A 16,088-nucleotide genomic window follows, 5' to 3' on the forward strand; every position below is an offset into this window, starting at 1 on the left:
TGGTCAATTTAATGAAGGGATTTTAATCTATGTGTGTCTAGAAATTAGTTTCACTCCAGGGTTGCATTTAACATAATTATTATGTACAGGTTGCCCTGAGACATGATTGTGTGATGAACACAATTACTCTCAAATTGAATTAACTTCAACTTAATGAACTGTATATTTGTAAGCAGAGTTTACGTCATCTTTCTCATGACAGAAAACATTCCGATGTTTTAAGAGCCAAATGTACAGGGTTGCAGGTGTGATTGCAGGGTACAGTGGACATCTTAGGCTTCGACCTCCAACATGCAGGACTAGTGAAATAAAGTAATGAAAATGGTCATAAAAACAATAGAAATAACACTATATACATAACAACAACTGTGGCAGTGATGAATAAATAAAATATCCAGAGTAAAGACTGTTGAGGGGGTGGGGTGGAATGACCATAGGGGGAGCAGCAGCATGACCAGTGAGTGAAATAAAAACTAAAGTAATCATTTCCATATTAACAACTGCAACAGTGATAAATGTCATTGGGGTGGGGGCAGAGTAAAGTCCGTTGGGGGGGGGCAACAGGAGAAAGAGTGTCCATAGGGGGAGTTGTTACAGGTAAATTAAGTGAGAGTTGAGGGTGTGGGGGTGTTGCCGTACCAGGCTGTGATGCAGCCCAACAGTATGCTCTCGATGGTGCTCCTGCAGAACACTGAACACCGGATTTCTTCGGCATCTAGAGGTTGAAGAGTTGCTGTCGTGCCTTCTTCACTACGGCGTCCATGTGGTTAGACCATTTCAGCTTCTCTGAGATGTGTACGCTGAGAAATTATTGCCCGTCTCCACGGCGGCCCTGTTAATGAGGATGGGGGCTTGTCCAGTCCATCCTGGTTCCTTTTGAAGTCCTGAATCCGCTCCTTTGTTTTGCTAACATTGAGGGAGTGGTTGTTTACCTGGCACAATGCCATCAGAGAGCCTACCTCCTCCCTCATGGGTAAACAGATAATACAGAAGGCGACTGAAGACGCACCCTTGTGGGAGCTTATAGGGCACTATGGTATTGAAAGCCGAGGTGTAGTCAACGAACAGCATCCTCACATATGCATTCCTTTTGTCCAAGTGGGTATGGGCAGTGTGCAGTGCGTCTGTGGCTCTGTCAGAGCGGTAGGCAAATTGGAGAGGCTCGAGTGTGTCGGGAGGGAGGAGGTGATATGGTCTTTGACTAGCCTCTCAAAGCACTTCATGATTACGGAAGTGAGTGCTACTGGTCAGTAGTCATTCAGTTCAGTTACTTTCACTTTCTTGGGCATAGGGATGATAGTGGACATCTTGAAGCAGGTGGGTACAGAGGCCTGAACTAGGGGGAGATTGAAAATGCCAGACACAACAGCCAGCTGCTCTGCTGAGGGCACGGCTAGAGATGCCATCTGGGCCGGCAGCCTTGCGAGGATTAACACATTTTAATGTCTTACATACACCCTCAGTGGAGACTGTGTGCGTAGCCCACGTTGTCATCGCACGTTGTCATCAGGGGCTCTCTTCGGTAACTCAGGGTCATAGTGCTCCATTTTTCAGAAAGGTGTCTAGCTCGTCTGGTAGGGTGGCATTGGAGTCGGTGACGTGGCTGGCTTTCTTTTTGTAATCCGTGATCGTTATGAGCCCCTGTCACATACGCCTTGTGTCCGACCCGCTGAATTGCTCCTCCACACTAAGTCATATTTGTACTGTTTAAACAAACTATTGTCCCCGGTCACCTTGCCCAGTTTTCCTACAAGGTTCCTATCAAACCACGATTTTTGATCCGGGTACGATTTGAAAGAAACTATAGGTGTCACGTCATCATTGCATTTTTTGATGAACATGCTGTTATACCATTTTAATTGTCCATAGGCAATTTTCCAAGGCTTTACTCTTCAAATCACGTGGAGGCAAATGACATTTTCCTCATGCAGTGCTTCCACAATAGAAAGGAAAAAAGGTGATAATGATCCCTGCTGAGTACACTGGCTCCGTTTCAACACTTGCAGTTCCATAATGAGCTTTGCAAGATATCATTTGCTCTCATAAAATATGAATGAATTAGACCATTAGGCCTACTACTCAGATATATGTGGATAGAGGATTTTGAGAAAAATAACTTGAATGTTGGCTTAGCCTTGCAAAACAGGATCTCTGCTAAGATAAAATAATGCATACACTGTAATTCAATGTTGCACCCTCAGGGGTAACACTGAGGTACTACATTAAGGTACCCTTTATTGGGGTTTTAAAGACGCTTAATTATAGTTCCTATTGTAGAGACCATAACACAACACCTAGCACCTTCTCCAAGAGGTTTGTAAGGGCTAAGTTGTTGGGTTGACAGTCATTGGACCCGGATTTGAGTTCTGAGCAGGGCCACCCCTAAAATGCGCTGCATCGGTGTAAGACATGAGTTGAAGCTACCATGATGCCATTGACGGGGTGCCCTGAGGAGCTTGAGAAAGAGAATCACAGGGGCGCACTTTCCGAAGGACCATTCTAGGCAAGAGGTACGGATCTCTCGATTTACAGCTAAGATGTTGGGTTGATGGTTTGAATACTGGTTGGACTACTCCTGAATTTGCTGCAGTTAGTAGTTTATAAATAACGAGTTCTTCTAAAATTTGATATTAGTTTAAATTGTGTGATTTGTCATTTTGGTGATGGCAAATAATGGATTTATATTGCTCCACTGTAATTTATGTTATTGTTATTGATGTTTGCCACAGCAGGAAAATAACCCTGCAGCAACAGCTAATTAAAAATATATATATATATTTCACGTTTATTTAACCAGGTAGGCAAGTTGAGAACAAGTTCTCATTTAAAATTGCGACTTGGCAGAGATAAAGCAAAGCAGTTCGACACATACAACAACACAGAGTTACACATGGAGTAAAACAAACATACAGTCAATAATACAGTATGAAAAAAAAGGCTATATACAATGTGAGCAAATGAGGTGAGATAAGGAAGGTAAAGGCATAAAAAGGCCATGGTGGCGAGGTAAATACAATATAGCAAGTAAAACACTGGAATTGTAGATTTGCAGTGGAAGAATGTGCAAAGTAGAAATAGAAATTATGGTGTGCAAAGGAGCAAAATAGTGCTTGGTGCTTAAAGCTAGTGAGGGAGATAAGTGTTTCCAGTTTCAGAGATTTTTGGGGTTCGTTCCAGTCATTGGCAGCAGAGAACTGGAAGGAGAGGCGGCCAAAGGAAGAATTGGCTTTGGGGGTGACCAGAGAGATATACCTGCTGGAGCGCGTGCTACAGGTGGGTGCTGCTATGGTGACCAGCGAGCTGAGATCAGATGGGCTTTTACCTACCAGAGACTTGGAGATGACCTGGAGCCAGTGGGTTTGGCGACGAGTATGAAGCGAGGGCCAGCCAACGAGAGTGTACAGGTCACAGTGGTGGGTAGTATATGGGGCTTTGGTGACAAAATGGATGGCACTGTGATAGACTGCATCCAATTTATTGAGTAAGGTATTGGAGGCTATTTTGTAAATGACATCGCCGAAGTCGAGGATCGGTAGGATGGCCAGTTTACGAGGGTATGTTTGGCAGCATGAGTGAAGGATGCTTTGTTGTGAAATAGGAAGCCAATTCTAGATTTAACTTTGGATTGGAGATGGTTGATGTGAGTCTGGAAGGAGAGTTTACAGTCTAACCAGACACCTAGGTATTTGTAGTTGTCCACATATTCTAAGTCAGAACCGTCCAGAGTAGTGATGCTGGATGGGCGGGCAGGTGCAGGCAGCGATCGGTTGAAGAGCATGCATTTCGTTTTACTTGTATTTAAGAGCAGTTGGAGGCCACGGAAGGAGAGTTGTATGGCATTGAAGCTCGTCTGGAGGGTTGTTAACACAGTGTCCAAAGAAGGGCCAGAAGTATACAGAATGTTGTCGTCTGCGTAGAGGTGGATCAGAGACTCACTAGCAGCAAGAGCGACATCATTGATGTATACAGTGAAGTAATGTGAATTACTATGTGTATTATAATTAATGGAATTGTTTTTAGAGGTTTATACATTTTTCATTAGGGCAAATAAAGTCTGACATGTTAAAGTGGGAATTACAAACTTAAGAAGAATTTATAAACGAGTGTGAAGCAAGGGCCAAGTCTATACTACATTTCCTGCGGTGCAGAAACATTATCAGCAAACAAAATAGTGATCAAATTAAGATCCTACATCTGTACACACCCATATATGACTAAACTGCTTGGAGTAACACTAGATTGTAAACTGTCATGGTCAAAACATATTGATGCAGTAGTAGCTAAGATGGGGAGAAGTCTGTCTATAATAAAGCGATGCTCTGCCTTCTTAACAACACTATCAACAAGGCAGGTCCTACATGCCCTAGTATTGTCGCACCTTGCCTACTGTTCAGTCGTGTGGTCAGGTGCCACAAAAAAGGACTTTGGAAAATTGCAATTGGCTCAGAACAGGGCAGCACGGGGGGTGGCCCTTGGATGTACACAGAGAGCTAATATTAATAATATGCATGTCTCCAGGCTGAATGTGGAGGAGAGATTGACTTCATCACTACCTTTTATGAAAGGTATTGACATGTTGAATGCACCGAGCTGTCTGTCTAAACTACTAATGCACCGAGCTGTCTGTCTAAGACATGCCACAAGAGGTCTCTTCACAGTCCCCAAGTCCAGAACAGACTATGGGAGGTACACAGTACTACATCGAGCCATGACTACATAGAACTTTATTCCACATCAAGTAACTGACGCAAGCAGTCAAATTTGATTTAATTAACAGATTAAAAACACCTTATAGAACAGTGGGGACTGTGAAGCAACACAAACATTGGCACAGACACACACACACATATATGATAACATATGCACTATACATACCAATGGATTTAGTACTGTAGATATGTGGTAATGGTGGAGTAGGGAACTGAGGGCACACAGTGTGTTGTGAAATCTGTGATTTTGCTGGAACCCAGGAAGCAATGCAGCAGCTAATGGGGATCCATAATAAATACAAATACATATAGCTCACTATTTGAGCAAGCACCAAAATGACAATCACCTCATTCTTTGAGTTAATAACAATTAGCAGTCTAAAAACTACTACTCTTTACAGCCCTCCTAAAGCCATCTGCATACATAGGTTTGGTTTGCTCCTAGCAGAACTCGGCTAGGCGAAGTGAACGTCTGTGTTCGCATACTCCCTTAAAATCGCTTGAGAAACGAGACAAAAGCGACAATATTACTGTTTGTCCCTCTTGAGATGCTGTATCAACAACATAGCCAGTACACTAATTCACTAATTCACACTAATTCAGTACACTAGATTTGAGAAATCTAAGATAATTTAGAAATCTGTAATTCATTGACATTATAAGCAAAGAGGTCTTAGTCATGCAATTTTTTTCATCTAACTAAGATGTTTGGTGCTGTATTTTTTAAGTGAAAAAATGTGCATGAACTAGTATTCTTAATAGAAGAATCCCTACTGTTTGAATTACCGACGAAGGGGCGTAGTCTCCGGCTACCAAAATTTGACAAAACCCTGCCAAACACCAAAACGTCACAAATGTTTGTCATAAAAAATGCGCAAACTGTTTAGACTGGGAAGCATACGGTAAAGGTTGGGTACCTTAATGAAAAGTGATACAATTTTTTCCTTTTTTTTTTGCCTTACACCAAAACCGCTAGAAACCAGCTCTGATTAATAGGGCTATATAACCTGTTGTGAGCAGACCAGCATGCAGCCTGAGCAATTATCCACAATAGAGATCTGCTTCTGCTTCAGTCTATAATTGCATAATTTTGAGAATAGTGTTTTATGAGCCCTGGAGGGTCCACAGTTGCTAACTGAATCCAGGTTGCTTTGTCAGATCACTCATGCATGTAGCTGATGACCTGTTTTCCCCGTGGACAGTCAGTGCCCAAAGTCAGTTGACAAAGGATCTTGGTAAAGATAAGAGAGAACATGGCATATCATATATGCTGAAAGACGTAAGATGAGGATATTTTTGTATTCTACCCTCATTTTGTTTCATGAAATACACAATTCCTATGTGCCTGTTTGTGTAATTAGAGTCCATTCCAAGTGAATGAATCCCTTTAAAAAACAATACAAGGAAATCCATCATACATTTCATGATGACTTGTTTGAGCTGTTAAGCTTGTCTTATATTATGTATTAATTTGAGCCTTCTGTAAAAAGCCTGTTCTGACCATGCTCAATTTAACTGCCTAGGTGGGAAATAATTGTACAATTGATAGAGCTCAAGTGATGTGTAAAATACTTCACTCTTCTGTCTCTGCAAAGATTTTCTAAATGTTACCTGATGGATACAAAATGTATAACTATGGTGCATGCAATGGAAACAAACATATTATGCTTGTGCCCACTAGCAAATGCTCTACTAGTGAATGTTAAAATCCCAGATGACTATCAGGCAAAGTCGATGTCTTTTCAAGTTCAAGGCATTTGCTTCTGAATGTGACGCGTGAACATTATTTTTAGTATGTGGAAAAACTCCTTTGACAAACTCTGATCTCTGAGACTCAATTCTCTAGATGAGGGCTACCTACATTTGAATTGTTCATGTAACATTTTATTCTAATAATTGTAATTTAGTATTGGTACACAATGTTGTAGTTAGAAGAAGCTTGGAACTTGTTTCATTGTGTAAGTCATTGTGATGTATAGGTTGAGTTTCCTGCTGCCAAATATCGCTGTCAAAGAGGATTATGTAACATAAGGGAAAGAGTGGCATATGCTCCTTACCACCATTGATTAAACTGTCCTCTGGGTGGGTCAGTATCCTCATACCTGACTCATAGATAAGAAAACATGAAATGCACTTTTGATTCATGCTCTGTAATATTATATTATTGCGTATGTGATGTTGCATCATTGAAAATCCCATTAAAGATTATGAACATACTTTTTAATATGCTGACTGTTATTTATTGGATATTTAGTTGGCATAACACATGTTCAAGTTAGCATATTACCACATTTCCAGTTCTAATTTGTCCTTGTGGAAAAATACAATTTGAATATCTAACAGACTAGGGCTCTTTATCTACTTCCCCAGAGTCAGATGTGTATGTCATGCTAGCAGATACCCATGGACTTCCAGTCAAACGCAACATGTTCAAAGATTTTACTGAGTCACAGTTCACATAAGGAAATCAGTCAATTAAAATACACTGACTAAAAATATAAATGCAACATGTAAAGTGTTGGTCCTGAAATAAAAGAGCCAAGACATTTTCCATATGCACAAAAAGCTTCTTTCTCTCAAATGTTGTGCACAAATTAGTTTACATCCCTCTTAGTGAGCATTTATTCTTTGCCAAGAAAATCCATCCACCTGACAGGTATCGCATATACATCTGCTGATTTCTAGGGGTCTCTACTCCCAAAGTTGTTGACAATTTTTGTGCTTGCCAGTTAGCTAGCAGTTCTCAGCTGTTAGCAGCCAATAGATAGCAGTTTCTTACTGACGATAAAAATGGCATCATTTTTCAGAGACATTGCTGAATTATTTAATGTAAAAAATCAAACATTAAACCTCTAACAATTCATGGTAATTCATTGTAACCTCAAACAACCCGGCTATTAAATCGAACAGGTGACTATTTGAGACTCACCGTTTCATTTAAGTTTTACGGTACATTAGTTCTGACAGAAGGCAAACACTCATCTTAAAATGGATCATAACAGCAATATGCACAGACGTCTTACCCATTTCCCTCTTGAGATGCTGTATCAACAACATAGCCAGTACACTTCCTCAAAATAGTCAGAATTAATCGAAGATAATTAAGAAATGTGTAATTCATTAACGTTATTAGCAAAGAGGTCTTAGTCGTGTGATTTTTTATTTTTTTATTTAACTTGGCAAGTCAGTTAAGAACAAATTCTTATTTACCATGACAGCCTACACCGGCCAAACCCGGATGACGCTGACCCAGGTAGGCACAAAACAACCTTCATACTTCCATATTTAAAAAAAAAACAGTACCGGTTACCTTCAGATGAGTACCGTGACACTCGTGGTCTTAGAGCAAAACGTAGAACACCATCTTGTTTGTGAGAGTCTCCCCTTTCCATAGAGTGGTCATAACAGCTTGTATGTAGGTCAAACCGTTTGGACGCTACAGACGTTTACATGAGAAGACTGATTTTCGGGATGTCTCATGGTCTGACAAACACCACTCTAGCTCTGCCACCTTTCACCACAGATGTGGAGGTGCAACACTGGCAGATGCAGTAAATTGAGACGCATCCAATGCAAAAAAAACTCTTAACTTAAATTGACAGATTTTGATGGGAATTTTTTTGTTATATATATTTTATTATTATTTATTTTTTTCACCTTTATTTAACCAGGTAGGCTAGTTGAGAACAAGTTCTCATTTACAATTGACTGGGGCTCCACGCAAGATCTCAACCCGTGGGGTCAAAATGATCACAAGAACGGTCAATCAAATCTAGGGGGTTAAACTGTGCTGGCAAATTGTTGTTGAAATTGCTTTACTGCGCTGTTAATTGCATTGATGTATCCATCAACACAAATCGCAATATACAAATCTACGTACGTATCTATTCAACCCCAAGGCTTGAGCCTAGGCCCCACGCTCTTCTCAATTTACATCAACAACATAGCTCAGGCAGTAGGAACCGCTCTCATCCATTTACAGTGGGGCAAAAAAGTTTTTAGTCAGCCACCAATTGTGCAAGTTCTCCCACTTAAAAAGATGAGAGGCCTGTAATTTTCATCATAGGTACACTTCAACTATGACAGACAAAATGAGAAAAAGAAATCCAAAAAATCACATTGTAGGATTTTTAATGATATTATTTGCAAATTATGGTGGAAATAAGTATTCACTACCTCTGTAGTGATTAAGATTTACTACACACACGCCTCGGGCTCCGAGGATTTCCCCACACCTGCCAGCTCCGATAATTTGCTCGCACTCACTTCCATTTCTCCTCCAGACCTCGATCCGGCATACGACTCACTTTGCTTACACTTTCTACCATTCTTCTTCGACAAACCATCTAGCAGCTCCAGTCTTCTTCTTCGGTGGGGTTTATCGGCGGTTGGCATCCAACGTTATGGTGCATTACCGCCACCTACTGTAATGGAGTGTGGGGCGGCGACGGGGAGAAACGAAATCCTACCTGCCAGCCCTGTTGCTCTAAAAAATCTTAAATATTTGAGACTATATCTCATGAAGTTCTACTCAATGTACTCTAAACTAATTTCCTCTATCCCCTTCTCCCTCATACTATATATAATCCTCTCTATTTCCCTTTGATACTGCCCACAGTGTAGCAATACATGCTCCACGGTCTCTGTTTCCTTGCAATAATCACACTTTCCTGTTGGATTCTTTCCTATCACATTTATAGTCTATTCAACCATCTGTGTCCCACCCTTAATCTTGTAAAAAATAGCCTCCTCTCTTCTGTCCCTTCCTGCCGTCCTCCCCTCCCCGACTTTCCTCTGTAATTGAAATAAATGCCTGCCCTTAGTATCTCTATTCCACTGCCCCTGCCATCTCTGCACCATCACTGTCTATATTAGGCTTTTTGCCTTGCTCATTGAAACAACAACATCAACATCCCGACTACTAAGTGCTTGTTTAGCCAGTACATCAACTGCCTCGTTCTCCTCCAACCCCACATGGGCTGGGACACAAGTAAATCTTATCTGTATACCCATCTGTCTAATCCTTCCATGGGTTTGTAGAACCTCATAAAGCAGGTCTTGTCTGCTATGTGAGCTAAAGGACTGCAGACTCCTGCAGTCCTCAACACTGCACATGAATCAGAGCAAATAACTACTCTGTCTGCTTTCATCAGGCTGCTCACTCAAGAGAAAGCTTCAAACTGTAACTAGTGCCTGCAACCTTCTTCTGTATACTTCTGGCCCTTCTTTGGACACTGTGTTAACTTACCTCCAGAGGAGCTTCAATGCCATACAACTCTCCTTCCGTTGCCTCCAACTGCTCTTAAATACTAGTAAAACTAAATGCATGCTCTTCAACCGATCGCTGCCCACACCTGCCCGCCCGTCCAGCATCACTACTCTGGACGGTTCTGACTTAGAATATGTGGACAACTACAAATACCTAGGTGTCTGGTTAGACTGTAAACTCTCCTTCCAGACTCATATTAAGCATCTCCAATCCAAAATTAAATCTAGAATTGGCTTCTTATTTCGCAACAAAGCATCCTTCACTCATGCTGCCAAACATACCCTCATAAAACTGACTATCCTGCCGATCCTTGACTTTGGCGATGTCATTTACAAAATGGCCTCCAACACTCTACTCAGCAAATTGGATGCAGTTTATCACAGTGCCATCCGTTTTGTCACCAAAGCCCCATATACTACCCACCATTGTGACCTGTATGCTCTCGTTGGCTGGCCCTCGCTTCATATTCGTCGCCAAACCCACTGGCTCCAGATCATCTATAAGTCTTTGCTAGGTAAAGCCCCACCTTATCTCAGCTCACTGGTCACCATAGCAGCACCCACCCGTAGCACGCGCTCCAACAGGTAGATTTCACTGATCACCCCCAAAGCCAATTCCTCCTTCGGCCGCCTCTCCTTCCAGTTCTCTGCTGCCAATGACTGGAACAAACTGCAAAAATCACTGAAGCTGGAGACTCATATCTCCCTCACAAGCTTTAAGCACCAGCTGGCAGAGCATCTCACAGATCACTGCACCTGTACATAGCCCATCTGTAAATAGCCCATCTGTCACGCCCTGACCTTAGAGAGCCTTTTTTTTTCTCTATTTGGTGAGGTCAGGGTGTGATTTGGGTGGGCATTCTAGTTTGTCTATTTCTTTGTTGGCCGGGTATGGTTCCCAATCAGAGGCAGCTGTCTATCGTTGTCTCTGATTGGGGATCATACTTAGGCAGCCTTTTCCCCCACCTTAGTTTGTGGGATCTTGTTTTTGCATAGTTACTGTGTAGCCTGCAGAACATTACGTTCGTTTATCTTTTGTTGTTTTTTTGGTGTCTAAATAAAGAAAGATGTACGCTTACGACGCTGCGCCTTGGTCTCATTTCAACAACGGACATAACACCATCCAACTACCTTATCCCTATCTGTTATTTATTTTGCTCCTTTGCACTAGTTACAAACAGCACAGGAATTAAAATCATCAACATGTTTTGATCACATCTTTACTAATGCTGCAGAAATTTGTTAGAAAGCAGGATCCAAATGCATCGGATGTAGTGATCACAATATAGTAGCCATATCTAGGAAACCCAGAGTTCCAAAGGCTAGGCCTAATATAGTGTATAAGAGGTCATTCAATATGTTTTGTAGTGATTCCTATGTTGTTGATGTAAAGAATATTTGTTGTTTCGTGGTGTTTAATGATGAGCAACCAGATGCTGCAATTGACACATTTATGAAATTGTTTATCCCAGTTACTAATAAGCATGCACCCATTAAGAAAATGGACTTTAAATTCAAAATGTAATCCCCAGTGGATTGATGAGGAATTGAAAAATTGTAATGACAAGCCACCGAGGTCTGATAACTTGGATGGAAAATTACTGAGGATAAAAGCAGACGATATTGTCACTCCCATTTGCCATATCTTCAATTTAAGCCTACTAGAAAGTGTGTGCCCTCAGGCTTGGAGGGAAGAAAAAGTTATTCTCCTACCTAAGAATAGGAAATCACCCTTTACTGGCTCAAATAGCTAACCAATCAGTCTGTTACTAAACCTTAGTAAACTTTTGGAAAAAATGGTGTTTGACCAGATACAATGCTATTTTACAGTAAACAAATCGACATACTTTCAGCATGCCTATAGGGAAGGACATTAAACAAGCCCAGCACTTACACAAATGACTCATGATTGGCTGAGAGATATTAATGATAAAACTAATTATAGTAATTTCATGGAAGCTTCTCCAACAAAATCCAGGTAGAATCAGGATTTCACCCAGGGCAGCTGTCTAGGCCCCTTACTTTGTTCCATATTTGCTAACGACATGCCTTTGAGTAAAGCCAGTATGTCTATGTATGCAGATAACTCAACACTATGCACGTCAGCTACCACAGCGACTGAAATGACTGCAACACTTAACAAAGAGTTAGTTTCAGAATGGGTGACAAGGAATGTTAGTCCAAAATCAAAAGGCATTAGACAAATCATTCACTAAACCCTAAATCTCAACTAACTAAACCCTAAACCTCAAATAAATCTTGTAATGAATAATGTGGAAATTGAGCAAGTCGAGGAGAAGGTCACAATGTCATGGTCAAAACGTATTAATACAACAGTAGCTAGGATGGGGAGAAGTCTGTTCATAATAAAACGCTGCATTCTTAACAGCACTATCAACAAGGCAGGTCCTACAGGCCGTAGTTTTGTCACACCTGGACTACTGTTCAGTCGTGTGGTCAGGTGCCACAAAGAGGGACAATTGCAATTGGCTCAGAACAGGGCAGCACGGCTGGCCCGTTGTATGTACACAGAAAGCTAACATTTATAATATGATAGATTGACTTTATCACTACTTGTATTTATGAGAGGTATTGACATGTTGAATGCACCGAGCGGTCTGTTTGAACTACTGGCGCACAGCTCGGACACCCATGCATCCCCTACAAGACATACCACCAGAGGTCTCTTCACAGTCCCCAAGTCCAGAACAGACTTTGGGAGGCGCACAGTACTACATAGACCATGACTTCATGGAACTCTATTCCACATCAAGTAACTCATGCAAGCATTAAAATTTGCTTTAAAAAACAGATAAAATATGCCTTATGGAACAGTGAGAACTCTGAAGCAACACAAACATAGGCACAGACACATGCACACACTTATGTTGTGAAATCTGTTGTGAATGTATTATAATGTTTAAAGAATATATAATAATAAAGAAATATATAACTGCCGTAATTTTGCTGGACCCCAGGAAGAGTAGCTGCTGCCTTGGACCCATAATAAATGCAAATACATCCTTCCCACTCATCAACACTGGATAATCCCACTGTCTTCTGACCCCACCCATCCTCTTAATCATCCCCCACACTTGTCCCACAGGTGTCGCCCTTCCAATGGTGTCACAGAACCGACACCAACATGACCTCTTTGCCTGACGGATAGTTCTCCTTACCAGGGCCTGGGCAGAGACTCCTTCCATGTGGCTACATCACAATTACCCAAGACTCCAGCCACCTTAGTCATAGACTGTTCACTCTGCTACCGCACGGCAAGCGGCACCGGAGCGCCAAGTCTAGGTCCAAGAGGCTTCTAAACAGCTTAAACTCCCAAGCCATAAGACTCCTGAACAACTAATCAAATGGCTACCTGGACTATTTACATACTTCTACATGTACATATTACCTCAACTAACCGGTGCCCCCGCACATTGACTCTGTACCGGTACCCCCTGTATATAGCCTCACTACGATTATTTTATTGTTGCTCTTTGTGAGGGCAATTTGTGACACAAGCAACATGTTCAATGTCCTCTGCTCACCATGGAGTTTTCAAGGTTGCCATTGCCAACATCATGACCTAGAATTTACCCCATTTACCCTATTTTTTCTCAATGCGTTCGTGAATATATTACTTGAAAGATTTTTCAGGTAAGATACATACATTTTGGGGATTTTTGGCATAGCTCTGAGTTTAATATACTAGCTTAGTGCAGTGTTTCACAACTCTAGTCCTCGAGAAGCCACAACAGCATACGTTTTTGTTGTAGCACCGGACAAACTCACTTGATTCAACTCATCCAGGGCTTGATGATAAGTTGACAGGTTGAACCAGGTGACTTTGTCTGGACCTACGACAAGAATGCGTGCTGTTCAAATCAAATCAAATTTGATTGGTCACATACACATGGTTAGCAGATGTTATTGCGAGTATAGCGAAATGCTTGTGCTTCTTGTTCCAACAGTGCAGAAATATCTAACAGTTCCACAACAGATACCTAATACACACAAATCTAAGTAAAGGAAGAATATGGAATGGAAGAATATATAAATATAAATATATTGATGAGCAATGACAGAGCGGCATAGGCTAAGATGCAATAGATAGTATAGAATACAGTATATACAGTTGAAGTCGGAAGTTTACATACACTTAGGTTGGAGTCGTTAAAACTCGTTTTTCAACCACTCCACACATTTCTTGTTAACAAACTATAGTTTTGGAAAGTCGGTTAGAACATCTACTTTGTGCATGACACAAGTAAGTTTTCCAACAATTGTTTACAGACAGATTATTTCACTTCTAATTCACTGTATCACAATTCCAGTGGGTCAGAGGTTTACATACACTAAGTTGACTGTGCCATTAAACTGCTTGTAAAATTCCAGAAAATGATGTCATGGCTTTAGAAGCTTCTGATAGGCTAATTGACATCATTTGAGTCAATTGGAGGTGTACCTGTTGATGTATTTCAAGGCCTACCTTCAAACTCAGTGTCTCTTTGCTTGATATCACGGGAAAATCAAAAGAAATCAGCCAAGACCTCCGAAAATAATTGTAGACCTCCACAAGTCTGGTTAATCCTTGGGGGCAATTTCCAAACGCCTGAAGGTACCACGTTCATCTGGACAAACAATAGTACGCATGTCTAAACAACATGGGACCACGCAGCCATCATACCACTCAGGAAGGAGACGCGTTCTGTCTCCTAGAGATGAATGTACTTTGGTGTGAAAAGTGCAAATCAATCCCAGAACAACAGCAAAGGACCTTGTGAAGATGCTGAAGGAAACAGGTACAACATGATCTATTTCCACAGTAAAACGAGTCCTATAACGACATAACCTGAAAGGCCGCTCAGCAAGGAAGAAGCCACTGCTCCAAAACCACCATAAAAAAGCCAGACTACGGTTTGCAACTGCACATGGGGACAAAGATCGTACTTTTTGGAGAAATGTCCTCTGGTCTGATGAAACAAAAATAGAACTGTTTGGCCATAATGACCATCGTTATGTTTGGAGTAAAAAGCAGGACACTTGCAAACCGAAGAACACTATCCCAACCGTGAAGCAAGGGGTTGCAGCATCATGTTGTGGGGGTGCTTTGCTGCAGGAGGGACTGGTGCACTTCACAAAATAGATGGCATCATAAGGGAGGAAAATTATGTAGATATATTGAACTAACATCTCAAGACATCAGTCAGGAAGTTAAACCTTGGTGGCAAATGGGTCTTCCAAATGGAAAATGTCGCCAAGCATACTTCCAAAGTTGTGGCAAAATGGCTTAACTTCTTATGGCTGCAGGGGCAGTATTGAGTAGCTTGGATGAAAAGGTGCCCAGAGTAAACTGCCTGCTCCTCAGTCCCAGTTGCTAATATAAGCATATTATGAAAACATGCTGAAGTTTCTAAAACTGTTTGAATGATGTCTGTGAGTATAACAGAACTCATATGGCAGGCAAAAACCTGAGAAAAAATCCACCAGGAAGTGGGAAATCTGAGGTTTGTAGTTTTTCAACTCTTTGCCTATCCAAGATACAGTGGAAATTGGGTCATGTTGCACTTCCTACGGCTTCCACTAGATGTCAACAGCCTATAGAACCTTGTCTGATGCTTCTACTATAAAGGAGGGGGGAATGAGAGGGGATTGAGTCAGAGGTCTGGCAGAGTGCCAGGACCTGGTCATGCGCATTCACATGAGAGGTAGCTTGCGTTTCATAGCATTTCTGAAGACAAAGGAATTCTCCGGTTGTAACATTATAGAAGATTTATGATAAAAACATCCTAAAGATTGATTCTATCCTTAGTTTGACATTTTTCTACGGACTGTAATATGACTTTTCGTCTGATCTTTTGCCTGGACTGTCCGTTTGGATTGTGTACCAAACGCGCGAACAAAAGGAGGTGTTTGGACATAAATTATGGACTTTATGGAACAAACATTTATTGTGGAACTGGGATTCCTGGGAGTGCATTCTGATGAAGATCATCAAAGGTAAGTAAATATTTATAATGCTATTTCTAACTTATGTTGACTCCAACATGGCGGATATCTCTTTGGGTTGATTGGGCTCTGAGCGCTGTACTCAGATTATTGCATGGTGTGCTT

Source organism: Salvelinus alpinus, chromosome 16 (genome assembly GCF_045679555.1).
Source record: "Salvelinus alpinus chromosome 16, SLU_Salpinus.1, whole genome shotgun sequence".
In the NCBI taxonomy this organism is placed as follows: domain Eukaryota; kingdom Metazoa; phylum Chordata; class Actinopteri; order Salmoniformes; family Salmonidae; genus Salvelinus; species Salvelinus alpinus.